Genomic DNA, 16,365 nt, shown 5'->3' on the forward strand with positions numbered 1-16,365 from the left:
TGTCTGAACTCTGACAACTGATCCTTCGGTAAACACAGCAGATTGGGTGCAGGGAAGGAGCTGCCCCCATTGTACCCATGTAGGGGACATATTGCCAAGGATCCGGGCTTGCTCCTGACATACAGTGACTTGGTTAGTGCAGTAACAGCAGGTACTGAGTATTCTAAACAGTGCCCAGTACAACTGCCAAAAGAGTCTGGGACCAACCACGGGAGTCCCCAACTGGTAAGGGATTGGCAAATTGATCATATTGGCCTCCTCCCTCCTGAGTGTGAGCTCTAAGTGTCCCTTTGCTTGTGCAGACGTTGTGTCTGGCCTGATTCAAAATTGCCTGTCACCGTGCAAACTAGGTTGCCACCTGTAGGGGACTAGAGAAGCTGTGTCATGTGTGGATACCTTCACTGACTAGACAATGATGGGGGGCGTCACATTCCAACATTGAATGGAGGGAAAAAGAACGTGACATTGAATGGAGGTTTCATTCTCTTATAATTGCAAACAGCAGCGTTGGTAGAAAGAAAAACATGAAATGCCAAAGCAGCAGATTAAATTACTAAGGAGCAAATCGATCTGTGGCCGTCCCAGGCTTTAATATACCTGAATTATCAGCCTATAGTCCGTTAACCCATATGCTAGATTGGGGACCCCTACCAAGGCACCCAATACCATGAAGGTGTGAAAGCCTTTGGAAACAGCCATTGCCCCAACCCTCCCCATGAATCAACGTGTTGTGCTACTGAAACACCACACACCACCATGCCTAGGGAAGAAGTTATCTACTAGAATTCTCAATAGGACATCCTCTGGAGGGGTGAGTTATTTTGCACTTTGGGTAAGAACTACTCAGTCTCCACTGGAATCCCATTTTCCTGCTGCAAGCTGGACCTATTGAAATACACTATACCTCGAATGTAATACACACCATCAAAAGAGAGAAGGTAAGGGTTTTTGCCCAGCACATCCTCTTCCCAGTCTGTCCTCATGCTTGAAAGTGTTGCCCACCTCAGCCACCATATAGGGTATGTACAACCAGGCCACGTTCCTAAAGCTACCAATCTCCCTCTCCTTCGGACCAGGTGGGCACACTCTGGTACAATCATTTGGCCACTGTCTTTGTTTCTTTCTTTGGCTTAGAGGACATTGTAGCACACATGGAAGGCTTTACTCAAGTCACCCAGCAAATGTTAAATGATAGCCAACAAATCCTGTCCTTAGTGAGTACCGAAATGCCTTTAATGAGAAAAGGCTATCCTCCAAAGGCTTACTACCTCACAAGGAGGCATCCATACCCTTATTCAAACAGAATGTTGTGTGTTCATACGTGATGAGTGTCCCAATGTATTATCTTTATTTAATCACATGAGAACACAAGTGAATGTCCTAAGTGAGACAACCCCAAGTCCAGGAGACTTAATAAGGCTCCGTCTAGGGGCGCCTGGGTGGCGCAGTCGGTTAAGCGTCCGACTTCAGCCAGGTCACGATCTCGCGGTCCGGGAGTTCGAGCCCCGCGTCGGGCTCTGGGCTGATGGCTCAGAGCCTGGAGCCTGTTTCCGATTCTGTGTCTCCCTCTCTCTCTGCCCCTCCCCCGTTCATGCTCTGCCTCTCTCTGTCCCAAAAATAAATAAACGTTGAAAAAAAAAATTAAAAAAAAAAAATAAGGCTCCGTCTGTTAAGTGTCCAACTCTTGGTTTCGGCTCAGGTCATGATATCACAGTTGTGAGACTGAGTCCTGCATCAGGCTGAGATCAAGCCCTACGTTGGGCTCTGTGCTGACAACAGGGAGCCTGCTTGGGATTCCCTCTCTTCCTCCCTGTCTGCACCTCCCTCTCTTACCCTCTTTCTGTCTCTCTAAAATAAAGAAACTTCAAAAAAAATCAATGGTTGAGATCAGGAGGCTCTTGGTGGAATAAGTCATCACAGAATTTGGAAATCATTGTCTTAATCGTGTTTCCTCTTGCATGTGCTTGTATTTTTGCTGTGGAATCTGTCTCCAATGCCTCCATATACCCACAAAGAAGCCACCTTCATTCTGTCGAGTCCCCTTGCTGAATGCTCAGATCACATTGCAGAATAAGGGGATGTGTGAGGTTGTACAAGCTGGTCATGATGAGAGGTGGAGTGTTGGGGGAGGGCATCGAAGGGATGTAACCACTGATTGACCTGTGAGCTGGACCCCAGCACTCAGAGGCTCCTCCCTCCTCCCCTGTTTCTGGAATGTGGATTCTGCTTGCCCTCCCTTCTCCCAGAGGCTGTCCCAGGGACACAGCCTTGACAGAGTGATGCGGTGCTGTGGCCTTCTGGACAGTACATGGGACTGACCCAGTGAAGACCTCTATACCACCTTTTAAGATTTGGTAGAGGGATGAGAAGATCAACTCTAATTGTTGCCTTGTGTATAAGTTCCCTTGGTTATTACACCTGCCAGCTACTAACCTTGAGTGGTCTGTCACTTTCCTCAATATCTCCCTTGCCCTCTGTCCTCAGATCTGTCCCTCTGTCCTGGAAGTTCGTGAAGAGATTGCAAACCAACCTTTCAGACATACACGGTGCATACTAGGGTGCTAGCTTGCCGACAGAACTCTAGGTTTTTTCTCACCCTTGTAGATACCCCAACCCTAATTACTGACATGGCTCCTCAGTTTTCTGATTTATACCTGGACTCCCAAATGCCATCAAAGCCCTTCTCCGAAGCTTTACCCTCTACATTAAGATTCTGACAAATTTGTATTTCAGAGTTTCAGTGTAGAGGCCTATAGGTAACCTCTGATTTTCAGATTCATAGACTTTGGCCCAGCCAGATTTTAAAAATGTGTTTAGTTCCAACATTTAGATACCAGAAATTCACATAGATTTACATAAATATTACATACTGCATTGCGAAATGTTTGAGCTCTTACAACAGAAGCTCTTCTGCTTCTCACAGAAGCCCTCGGCTGAGGCTGACTTCTAGCAGAGCCATTCACACAGGCTTTGCACATGCTATTCGTGAGATCATTGTCCTTGCCACTTGTCCTTTGCTGCAACTGCCGTGAGTCACTCATTTGCCCTGTCTCCTCGGTCCCTGTGAACATTTGACTCGTTAGCCCCTCTTTCAGGAGATTGCCTTGTTTCTGGCTTCCATACACAGAGCCCACATGAAGCCACACTGCTGTACTCATCTGAGTTGAGCACGACATACAGGATGCAGTTGTCTGCTGCTGTATCCCGCCTAATGGATTGGGAATTACTTTCATCAAATAGGATCTGACTGACTAATTTCACTTAGCATAATACCCTCCAGTTGCATCCACCCAGTTGCAAATGGCAAGGTTTCATTCTTTTTGATTGCCGAGTAAAAATCATATGACTTCACTCATATGAGGACTTTAAGAGACTCTTAAAAACAGAACAAACTGAGGGTTCTTGGGGGGTGGGAGGGAGGAGAGGGCGGGTGATGGGTATTGAGGAGGGCACCTGTTGGGATGAGCCCTGGGTGTTGTATGGAAACCAATTTGACAATAAATTGCATATTAAAAAAAAAAAGAGACAAAACAGATGAACATAAGGGAAGGGAAACAAAAATAATATAGACACGGTGAGGGGAACAAAACAGAAGAGACTCATACATATGGAGAACAAACTGAGGGTAGCTGGAGGGGTTGTGGGGGGGGGATGGGCTAAATGGGTAAGGGGCATTAAGGAATCTACTCCTGGAATCATTTTTCACTATATGCTAACTAATTTGGATGTAAATTTAAAAAATAAAATAAAATAAAATAAATTAAAATAAAATAAAATAAAATATAAAAATAAATAAATAAAGGATCTGAAATGCACCAAGTTTCCTGCCTCAACTAAGCTACCCGACATCCTTCAGGTTGCTCATCGTTTCTCTTATCCAAGTCACCAAACTACTCCTCTGAATTCATTTCATATCCTTGATCATCTCCCTTTATCATCACCTCAGGGACCAGTATGAAATCTCATTACACTCTTTGGGGTCTCTACCTCACTCTCTCTACCTACCCACCATCAGGAGATTGCTCTCTACTTTGCAGAAGGAGACAGTTTCTCTACACAGACAAAATTAGCCGTGAAGGTGAGCCACGTGCTGCAATGACCTCTTCACTGACCCCAGGTTTAATTCGATTATATTGACTGGCAGATAGGTAACCCCTTTTTTTGGTGGTCTTTCCCAACTCTGCCCTTTTTATAAGCTGGGCACTCAAACAAACAGGTTGATCTCCAAATTCAGAGAAATCATCCATTTATCAAAGTTATTGGGATAATTGCCCATCCCTAATAAAACTGTAACCCTAAACTTTAAGATTCAACAAGACAAAATAAATGGTTTTAAAAAGTACCATTTTGGGCAAATTCATAGGTGATGTCTTGTTCAATGTTCACAACAGCCTATGTTGATCCTTTCTGACATCTTTCTTAGCACCAACTTCAGAACATTTTTCTCTAGCCTCTCGCTTGATGGAGAACTCTTATAGCTCACATAGTAGGTCCTTCGTAAAATATTTGTCCATAAAATAATGACCGTACACAGGATTACCCTTTAATCACACTGTACTCAAGATCAAGGAGCCTGCATCAAAACCACTGAAGTGCTCCGTGCCTCATGTGTTTCTTCTCCAGGGCGGACACATCTATCCCTCAGCTCCTGGAGATATAGACTGCGGGTAACTCACAGAGGCATCCCTGACTTATCCTACCATATATTACACCACCTCAAAGATCTTGGGATAATACAGTGGTGGATTGACCTCTTAAATATGTCATTGAGGTTCCTGGTTGGAGATGGGGTACCATTCATGAAGACAGAACATATATCCTAAAGTAATGACTCTTAGGTGGTTCTTCTGTAAGTAAATGCATCTGCTCAATAACTAAAAGTACAATGTGGAGTGACCCCCCCCCCACCATCCACCTAGTCAGAGAATATGTATTCCCTATAATCCCATATTTAAGCTCTGTGAATCGGGAGGTCTTGGTTCTTGTAGAGGGAATGTTTTCACCTGGTAACACTGTAGAAGCCCCACTGAATTCCAAGCCCTGGGTGTCTCTTGAGCATTCAGGCTCCTCATGCTAAGAGACTAATACACAAGGAAAGATACCATCATACTGGCAGGTCTAATGACCCCAATTATGAAGAGGTTGGCTTTCTCCCCCTCATCATGGAGAAAGGAAGAATATGTTTGGTGCTCAAGTGACTAAATGGACTGTCTCTCTGGAAAACAGTGTGGAGGTTCCTCAAAAAGTTAAAAATAGAACTACCCCATGACCCAGTAATAGCACTTCTAGGAATTTACCCAAGGGATACAGGAGTGCTGATGCCCAGGGGCACAGGTACCCCAATGTTTATAACAACACTTTCAACAACAGTCAAATTATGGAAAGAGCCTAAATGTCCATCAACTGATGAATGGATAAAGAAGATGTGGTTTATATATACAATGGAATACTACTTGGCAATGAGAAAGAATGAAATCTGGCCTTTTGCAGCAACGTGGATGGAACTGGAGGGTGTTATGCTAAGTGAAATAAGTCAATCAGAGAAAGACAGATACCATATGTGTTCACTCATATGTGGATCTTGAGAAACTTAACAGAGGACCATGGGGGAGGGGAAGGGGTGGAAAAGTTACAAACAGAGAGGGAGGGAGGCAAACCATAAGAGACTCTTAAATACAGAGAACAAACTAAGGGTTGATGGGGGGGTAGGGGAAAGGGGAAAGTGGGTGATGGGCATTGAGGAGGGCACTTGCTGGGATGGACAAACATATCAGCAGACATGAGATAGGCATGAAAAGCTAGAGTTCAGACCCTTCAGGGATGAGATCTGGGTTGCCCCACGAAGCAAATCACCTAGAGTCGCAGAGGTGCTCATTGAGTTGTAGAATGTGTGACAGAAGAGATGGAGGGTGAGACTCAGTTACAGCCTTGAGCATAACTGTAACATCAAGAGTCGTAGATATTCTTTTTTTTTTTAATTTTTTTTCAACGTTTTTTATTTATTTTTGGGACAGAGAGAGACAGAGCATGAACGGGGGAGGGGCAGAGAGAGAGGGAGACACAGAATCGGAAACAGGCTCCAGGCTCCGAGCCATCAGCCCAGAGCCTGACGCGGGGCTCGAACTCGCGGACCGCGAGATCGTGACCTGGCTGAAGTCGGATGCTTAACCGACTGCGCCACCCAGGCGCCCCAAGAGTCCTAGATATTCTCACCAACCCTCTTCTTACATGTTTCCCAGGAAAGAAGACCAATCAGAATCCCAAGGGTGAATTTACTATAAGAAGCAAGTTAATATGAGTAACGCAGTGCGCCTCTATCCTTGGTTCAAGGGGAAAATAATGTATCTCATAAGCAGAGTGCTGAACCCATTGTGGGAGTGTCTGAGTTTCGCTTCACATTGTGCTGTGTGGGAAACAACTTTCCAGGCTTCATCATGGCCTGAAATTCCAAATTTAAATTTGATTAAAAAGAACTGAATAATGCCTAGCTTACAGTAAAGCATGACTGCTGAATTTTAGCGGTTGCCAAATTAGCTCTGCCTCCATTTTCTCATCAGTAAAATGGTAAACTGGATTATATCATCTATTAAGAATCTTACCAGTGCTAGAATTCTCTATACTAATAAAATAACCAAGAACTGGAAGTTGCTTTAAGATGTACAGAAAAAAGCAGGTTATTTATGCGGCCGTATGCCATATTAAAACACCCTTTGTATCGGTTTGCTACAGATCATATTTAACACAAAGCATAATCCAGAAGAATCACGGAATCTCCTCATGTTTGCTTCTTAGCCGTCCAATAAGGTTATTTTTCTACTAATATAAGAATTAAAATTCTGGTCTTTAGCTTTTTTTTTTTTTTTCTCAAGTCTTATTATCTTCCCTTCAGTCACTGTCATTTGTGATTCAGTCACTGCATTTTTTTTCACATATATTTTCGGATAAATTAAAGATGGAAACAATCAATCCTATATTATTGTGAGTGAAAAATGTCAACACATTTTTTTTTTCATGTGGTTCTCTAATATCTGTGACACAAGAGTGTGATGATTTTTGGCATCAAAATGACAGCGAGTTGGCAGCGAATGGCATTACTGTCATGTCATTTAAGGAAAAGTAGTGTATTTTGTGAAATTGGAAGAGGAGAACGGTGACCCCTTGATGCGCATTACTTGGGTAACATTTTCCTTTCAAAGTTCCGTTGATTTCAGTTCTTTGCTCCCCAAATCAGGAATGTGGAAAATGTTATAACTACACATAACCCCACCACATAGTAGGCATAACATAAGATCAGGTAGGAAGAACCCTGATGTCACATAGTTTTCCTGTTCCCGTCGAATCTAACCAGGCATCACGAAATTATCACCCGATAGAAGGATGGACATCCCAATCCTGCAAGACAAAGGCTCCAAACTCTTGGATTTTCCCTCCTTACGACACCAACTGTTGCCTGCAGTTTTGGCTCTGGACATTTTTGGCCTCTCGTATCTTTGGCTTCATCTCACGACTAGCACAATGCGCTTGGTGGCAGAATTACTGTTCCTTCTTCCAACCCTTTACTCAGTGCCTCTGGACCATCGCTACTCCCTAAATATCCCCCTGACATCCTTGCCCAGTCTCCACCTCCATTTCCTTTGAAGGCTGTACCAGAGAATTATGACCCTAGCTGCACTCTCTAGATGAGGTGATGCATGAAGCCTGCAGTCAACTTCCTCCATTTGTTGAAGACTTTGGCTGCTGGCTTCATCCCTCTCCTCCCACTACTGTTCTTATTGGAACTCACAGACGTGTCCATACACAAATAGGTAATTCATAAACCACTGGGCCTCTCAATTCCTTCACCTCTTCCAGAAACCTTTCCTTCATACCTCTTCAGCCTCACACCCGGATCTTATATCTTTAGTGAGGGCACTGCTCTCACACCAGGATTCCACAGCCCCCATTCTACCATTGCAGGTCACGGTTTCAGAGTGCCTATCATGGCGATTCTTCAAGTTCATCAACCCCAATCTTTTTTTTTTTTTGTTAACTGTGGTTCAGTCTCTCTTATTTTCACTTCCCCTGTAACCAGCATGCAATTCATTCCTACAAACTTCATACAAATATCTTGTTTCATTTTTCTATTCTCCTTTCATAATTTAAAGGGGTCCAATATCCTGAACCCAAATTGCTCGCCTGATCAAACCTCCACTGTCCTTTTGACTATCTTCATGTGATAGGTACAATTTTAAGGCCCTTTGTCAACTACATGGGTACTACATGTCAACAACTTTAGTGCCTTGCAGTAAAACACTGGGAATCATATTATTTTGTATTACTTATCTAAAAAGTAAAGAAATAAACTAAGAAAGAAATGGCATGCAAATATACACATTAATTCCTGATTTAAACTTTAAGTACAGGGGCGCCTGGGTGGCTCAGTTGGTTGAGTGTCCCACCGTGGCTCAGGTCATGATCTCATAGTTCGTGGGTTCAAGTCCCACATCAGGCTCTGTGCTGACAGCTCAGAGTCTGGAACCTGCTTCAGATTCTGTGTCTCCCTCTCTCTCTGCCCCTCCCCTGCCCATGCTCTGTGTTTCTCTCAAAAATAAATGAACATTAGGGGCACCTGGGTGGTTCAGTCCCTTGAGTGTCCGACTTCGGCTCACGTCATGATCTCACAGCTCGTGAGTTTGAGCCCCGCGTCGGGCTCTGTGATGACACCTTGGAGCCTGGAGCCTGCTTTGGATTCTGTGCCTCCCTCTCTCTCTGCCCCAACCCACTCGCATTCTATCTCTGTCTCTCTCAAAAATAAAGAAACGTTAAAAAAAATTATAAAAAAAAATAAACGAACATTAAAAAAAAGCTTAAGTGAAGAAGCACCAACGAAGGTAATAAGTATTAGTTGTCTGTGCTTGTGTGGCTGTGTCTCTGCATTGCATTTTTCCTTTGTTTTGTTTTGCTTTGTTTCTCATTCCTTTCCTTTTGCCTTGGAATATTAAGGACTGAGTCTTATTTCTGAGTGTTACGGTTGAATTTATGCGTCAAATTGGCTATGCCATGATAGCTAAGTGTTTGGTCCAACACCAGTCTAGGTATTGGTGTGAATGTATTTTTTTAGCTATGAAGAACGTTGAAACCAGTAGACTTTCAATAAAGCAAATAACCCTTTGTAATGTGGGTAGGCCTTTTCAGACCAGTTGAAGGCCTTAAAGATTGAGGCTCCCTGAAGAAGGAATTTAGCCTCAAGGAGACTGAAACATAGAAACATTGCCTACATTTTCATCTTGTCAGCCTGCCCTATAAATTTGGGACTTGTACATCCTGAAAATTACATGGGCTGATGCCTTACAATCAGTTCTCTCTCTCTCTCTCATCTCTCTCTCTGTGTGTGTCTCTATCTCTCTATCTCTTTCTCTCTCCAAATCTCTATCTATATATCCCATTGGTACTGTTCTCTGGAGAACCCTGACTAATAGCAGGGCTTGAAGGCAGTGAGAGCCTCTCTCATCTGGCTGGTTACTAACCTGGGTACGGGCAGCACAGTATATCCCAAGGTTATTCTAATGGCGGAGCAGAGGCTTTTCATTGTCAGGTTGCCAGTGGGATGGCATAGAGTAAGTGAACTCAGCTTTGAAAATCTTAGTGAAACAAAGATAGGAAGAAGGGATTAACTAAGAAATGAGTACTAAGATACATAATTCGGCAAAAGAAGAGATTATATATATAATGGGGGAGAGAGAGAGAGAGAGAGAGAGAGAGAGTAGTGCAGGTGGCCAAGATTCTTGGCAAAAATATTCCTGAAAAGAGGGAACTTGAGGTGACCGTATTTGTATATTCTATCAGGTATTTAGTTACTCTTTATTTAAGACAGTGCCAAACTTTTCAGAAGTTAAATTAGTTTGAAAATTAAGGAGAGTGCCATAAATTATATTTTGCAATCCATTGTCACATCCCGTCTATTGGTTTCCAATAATAGCTCATTAAAATTTGCGTTACACTCCTTGAGCTGCTAATTTCAGGGTCAAGTTTATATGTATATTTTATCTAAGAAAAATTCCATTTCTGTTGCAGCAAGAAAAGAATGAAAATTTAATTAAAGTCTCTGAAGTTGTTGGATAACTTTTAGACAGATGATATTATATTGTTTTAAGCAATAACTAGGCAAATGGTCTTGGATTCGGAATTTAGGGAACTGTGAAGATAATTAACACCATAATAAAAAAAAAAGACAATTTTCTCAGAGGGAAAGATATTTTAAAATATTTTAAAATATTAAGATATTTTTCAACTGAATAGTAGACACAGCAATGTTTAGAAATAAGTGTTTTATTTTTTTCAGGAAATAGCAAAACGAAATGTGACAATATAAAATATACGGAAATACTGCGTAACTTTACTTTTAAACGTATTTACATGTTATTATATTAGAGGCGAACATTTGTATTGAAATCGTCTCTTCCAAACTTCATTAGCACAAATTGTTGCTCTGCCTACTTTCTAGAACTGTTGGGAACATGAGATTATAGATGTGGAGGCATTATGTAAGTTGTAAAGTTTAGATAATGGCAATAAAATAAAAGAGAAAAGAAAATACTGAGAGATAAATGCATCTCAATAAACATTGTAAAGAAGACATTAGCAGTAAATTTACAGGATAAAAATGGCAGTTGAACACATCAAGTATGAGAGAGAGGATATAGGGAATGTGTTAGTCATGTTCATTGCTGGGGAGCATGTGATAGTAATAGGACTCTTACTTTGACCCAGTAAATTCACTTTTTTTTTTAACTTTTTTTTAACGTTTATTTATTTTTGAGACAGAGAGAGACAGAGCATGAACGGGGGAGGGGCAGAGAGAGAGGGAGACACAGAATCGGAAGCAGGCTCCAGGTTCTGAGCCATCAGCCCAGAGCCCGACGCGGGGCTCGAACTCACGGACCGTGAGATCGTGACCTGAGCTGAAGTCGGAGGCTTAACCGACTGAGCCACCCAGGCGCCCCTAAATTCACTTTTTAGTACCTACCTAGACATACGGTCCCGCCTTTTCAGAAGGAGTTATATGCAAAGGTATTGTTTTTGATATTGTTGGTAAATACACAAAAACTGGAAATAACCTATGAGTCCATCAAGAGAGAAATAGCTAAATAAACTGCCTTAAGTCAAGAGTATGTAAGTATGAAATAAAGCAGCACTTCAAATGATGAGGTAGGTCAACACACGTGAATCAATCTGTAAAGAAACTTTTGAGAAGAAAATAAAAAAAATAATAAAGTTGCCCAGTGAGAAATATATACAGTATAGTCCATGTAAAAATTACAAAGAAAACAATACTATCCTAGTCAATTCTGGCTGCTGTACCAAATTATCATAGACTGGGGGGGGGGGGGGGCTAAACAAGAGACATTTATTTCTCATGGTTCTGGAGGCTTCAAGTTCAAGATCAAGGTGCCAGTAAATTTGGTATCCGGTGAGAGCCCTCTTCCTGGTTCACAGATGGCCATATTCTCACTGTGTCCTTACAGGGCAGAACGAGCAAAACGTTCTCTGGGTTCCCTTTTCTAAGACACTAATCCCTTCCCTTTCATGTGGATTCTACTATCATGACCTAATCACTTCCTAAAAGCCCCACCTCCTAATGTTATTACATTGGAGAATGAGGATTTCAGTATATGAACCTTGGAGATAGGACGTAAACATTTAGCCCATAGCAATTACCATGTTGTGTGCGTGTGAGTGTCTGTGTCTGTCTGTCTTCAGTGGCGACGTACAGCAATTGGTAAGAGTAGTTATCTCTGAGACTCGGGACCCTATTTTGTGTGTGCATCTATGTGTCTGTGAAGGACAAGGTCAAAGTGACTGTGGCAGGTTGGGTTCTTTGGAAGCAGATACTGAGAGTTTGGGCCCAAAAGTATATAGGGAGCTTCACCCAACCCTTAAAAGAGTTCTGCACTGAGGTCTGCACCCTTGAATTGTTCTGCTTTGGGCCAAATGCCTAAGACCTTTATAGCCCGTCTCACTCAGTTATTGGATTTGGGCAGCCCCGGGAAGTGCACGACCTCAGCCAAGGCAATGCTAAATAGAAAATTTAGCTTTGTCATTCATATTCATTCATATTTTTAAAAGAGCAATGTTATCACCTGGTTTAAACAGTAAGTAGATACAATAAAACTTTCAAAACCAGCACATGTAGAGTTATATGTGTGTATATTAGTATGACTTTATAAAAGGTATAAACCTTTGCAATAACAATAGTTCTCTCTCTGAGTTGGGAGATTATGAGTGATTTTAACTATTTTCTTCATTGTGTACTCTAGGGCTTTGAAAATGATATTCAACACATATGCATTAATGTTATCAGGGAAAGTATATTTCCTTGGTTCCTTGTCTGTTTGAAGAAAATCTGAACCAGGTGAGCACCAGTCCGAGCAGAAGTACACATGTGCAGTGTGGACGCCCCAACAGGGAAGAAATTTCTGCAGCATTTAGTTCTGGAGATATCTCAGCGAACAGGTAGTCAACACAAGGTAGGTATGGCAGCTACCAAGCCACAGAATGGTGCTTAGAAACAAGACTCCAATACTAAAAGGGAAAATATGTGTCTGATTAGAACCAGGGAAGTCCCATTACTTTAGTCACTGTGATAAAGTGAAGTGGGCAACTAGTTTGGTACTAGGAACAGGTGGAAGAAAAAGATGGCTGCTTCCCTAACCATAGGGGGACCTCAATGCTTTATTCCATTGCCCTCCCATCCTTCACCCCGTGCTATCCCAGAAGACAAACGTGGTAAGGTTAAACATAAGATAGACTCTAGCACAACAGACTAAAAGATGAGATTTCTACAGAAGAGAGAAACTATATTTTTATATGGGGGTGGGGGCAAATAGCTCAGTTCACCTTTTCCTTTTGATCTAGAACTTCAAAACCATGGTGACTGAAATCTGCACCTATCAGTGGCAGGCTAAGAAAGGCCTGCTTACACTATATTCATGAGTTGGAAACACAATATTTATGATGTGTTTTCACAACATGGATTCATAGATTCAATAAAATCCCTATCAAAACGAAATCAGTCCCTTTGAAGGAAGAGACAGCTAAATGTCAAATGTATATGAAAATGCAAAGGGCTGACCACAGCCACAGCAATCTTGAAAAAGAAGAAAAATGTTGGAGGACTTTCACTTCCTGACTTTGACACTTGGTCTAAAACCTCAGTAGCCAAGACAGCATGGTATCATCTTAAGGATAACTAATTGATCAGTGAAGCAGCATCGGGAGTTCTGATCAACCCACACATAAGCAGTCAACTGATTTTTGGCCAATCTACCAAGTTATTTCCATGGGAAGAAAGAAATATTTGCTTAAGCAAATGATTCTGGAATAAGAGGATATGCACATGGAAGAACAACAAAAACTTCAAATCTCACATAACTTGATTCAGGAAATAATCATTTGAAATGGATTATTGGCCTCGAGTCAAAAAACTTCTCGAAGAAAGCATGGGAAAATATCTTCCCGACGTTGCAAAGGGCAAGGATTTGGGGGCAGGTCACAAAGATCACTGTGCGTAATAGAAAAAAAAAAAGGTGTATTAGCTTCTTGAAAATGAAAGATTTTCTGTATTTCAAGTTTTAAAATGAATAGACAAAGCACAGACTTGGAAAATGTTCACTCACAGTGGATAGATGAGACAAAACACGGTTATCCATAATATATAAATAGTTTTTCAGTCATCACCAAAAATACAAACAGGAGTAACAAAGAGTCTGACTCCGTGTTTGATACTCGACTGCTCAAAATTTGCCAGCCTCACCCTGCCGCTTTCTCTGCTGCTGCCTCACTCCTGGGGACATTGATGAGAAGCCCAGATGTTCCCTTTCTTGGTGCTTGCGGGTGGTTCAAACTGTAAAGAAATCGTCACTCCAGGCCTACCCTCTAACCACCATGAAACCCCAAACCAGCCTCCTTACCTAGCTCTCTCAAACCGTTTTGGATCCTGCTTGGTCGTTCCTCGAAAGACTCATGTGTCATAAATCTTCTCACCCTCTTCTAATGCATGTATGTGCCATGGGTCAGGAAACCCAGACCAAGTTTGTTACTTGGGGGTTCATCCTCTGTGACACAGTATGACTGCAAAAATCTAATGGAAATAAACAGCATATCTGAAACGGGCACCTCTCAAAAGAATCACACGTAACGGTTATAAACATTTGAATTATCAGGGGGAATGTAAATGTGAAACCACAAGAGAACTCTACACATGCACCTGAAAGGCTGAAATTTAAAAAGATCAATAATAGTAAATGTTTGGGAGGTAGGGCAGCTAGTATGTTCGTACGTTGCTGGTGTAGAGTCAAAATGGTGTAACCGCTTTAGAAATCTGCCGAGAGACCTGTTACATCAAATGCTCTGTGTGTCCAGCAGCCATCGATAACAGGGCGGAAACAGTGCCTAAGAAATGAGTGTAATCATGGCCAGAGGACGCAAGCAAGCTTCATGGGCATGCCCTGCTTCATGGGCTTGCCCCTGCTATTATACAATATGGTTGTATCGACACCCTTTCGTTCCTCACAGCTGCGTGGGGTTCCTGCATGAGAACTAATAGAGGAGAAGAAGTCTAAGATTCCTTTGTACATGGCTCAGTTCATCAACTAGGGGCCTGGAATGGACAGTACTCTACTACTTTCCTGTCTGGGATTGGACTTTAGAAATAGCGGAGAGAGAACATGACAAGAGTCTTATTCAACGAGAAGCTACAGCTTCGAATGGTACCTTTGGATTCCTGGTGTCCAGAGTCTAAAGGGTAAGAAGAAGGGTCTCCATCCATAAAAGGACGTGTGCAGAAAGCCTCTCTCAAGATGGGTACCATAACCAAGGACTCAGCCACCTTTCCCAGAAGGAGATTTTGTGTCACGCGCCGTCAAGGAAACACTGAGATCCGCAAAAGTGAGGGCTCGGGGCAAGGGAAATTTATAATGGCAGTGGAAGAAGAGGTCGATGAGTATCACCTGTAGCCCAAAGTCAACTGCAGACACTGTGCAGGGCTGTCCAATGCAAAGTGTCCTCTCAGGAAGCAAGACCCGCGGGGATACTGAAGAGGCTTCTCTCCAAATTTTATGGAGCAAGGTATCCATGTAGCGTAAGGAGTGGGCTTTGGCAGGCTTGGTGTAGCCTGTATCTGTATGGCTTGTTTTCCTGGGTGTCATCCTTCAGGATTACTCTATTCAGAGTGGTCCCAGGTGCTCAGGGCAGTCCCAGGCAGTGAGAGCAAGACTGCAAAGTCTACCACTACCTGCCCAACACGGGGTGACTCTAACTGGCAATCCTTGTCTGGAGTTCCCTGTTGAACTGGCCGATTTTCAGCTCTGCACCTCAGTTTGAATGCACCCTCTGCCTAATCCTGCTTCTGTCCCTTTTCTACAAGAGATGTTAATCTTCAGTAATTGTTTCCATTCTAATCCCATTCTATTCTCTCCCCCACAGAGGTTCCAACTGACAGGTAGTATTTCTGTAGGTATAAATTTACCAGGACACAGAGAACCATCTATCTATCCAGACCTCTCCAAGGACTTTGTGGAGGAACGAGAAGGCAGGTGAAAGACTGGTAAAGAATAGTCACAATACATATATTCACCAATACGTATATCTGATACTGAACCTGTACACAGAATATATAAAGAGTTTCTACAAATCAACAACAAAAAAATAAGAAAAAGAAAACTTGACATAAGAAGATATAGGAAGGCAGATAAGTACATGAACACAGGCTTAACCTCATCAGCCTTCAAAAAATAATTGCGATTTGAAACCCTCAATGAGATATCACACTGCATACTCACTGGAATGGCTACAATTCAAAAGCTGGAAAACAGAAATCACCAAATGTGGTGAGGATGTGGAGTAACTGGAACTTTCATACATTGCTGGTAAGAATTAAAATGTCATAGCCCCTTATGAAAATAGTTTGGCAATTTCTTATAACATTATCTATACATCTAGCCTCTAATCCATCAATTTCGCCACGAGGTATTTATACCCTCACCAAAAAAATGTACAAACATATATCCCAGATAAGATTTGAATAAAGACGTTTGTGGAGGCATTATTCATAATTAACCCAAACTGAAAACCACACAATTGTACATCAATAAGAGAATATCTAACAAGTTATGATATTCAGCAATTATGAAGAGTCCATCATTGGGGCGCCTGGGTGGCTCAGTACGTTGAGCGTCTGACTTCAGCTCGGGTCATGATCTTGCGGTCTGTGAGTTCAAGTCTCACGTTGGGTTCTGTGCTGATCGCTCAGGGCCTGAAGCCTGCTTCAGATTCTGTGTTTCTCTCTCTCTCTTTGACCCTCCCTCGCTCATGTTCTGGCTCTCTTTC

Source organism: Lynx rufus, unplaced genomic scaffold, assembly GCF_022079265.1.
Source record: "Lynx rufus isolate CCGP_SWC_20201006 ecotype Redwood Valley unplaced genomic scaffold, mLynRuf1.p SCAF_3, whole genome shotgun sequence".
NCBI lineage: Eukaryota > Metazoa > Chordata > Mammalia > Carnivora > Felidae > Lynx > Lynx rufus.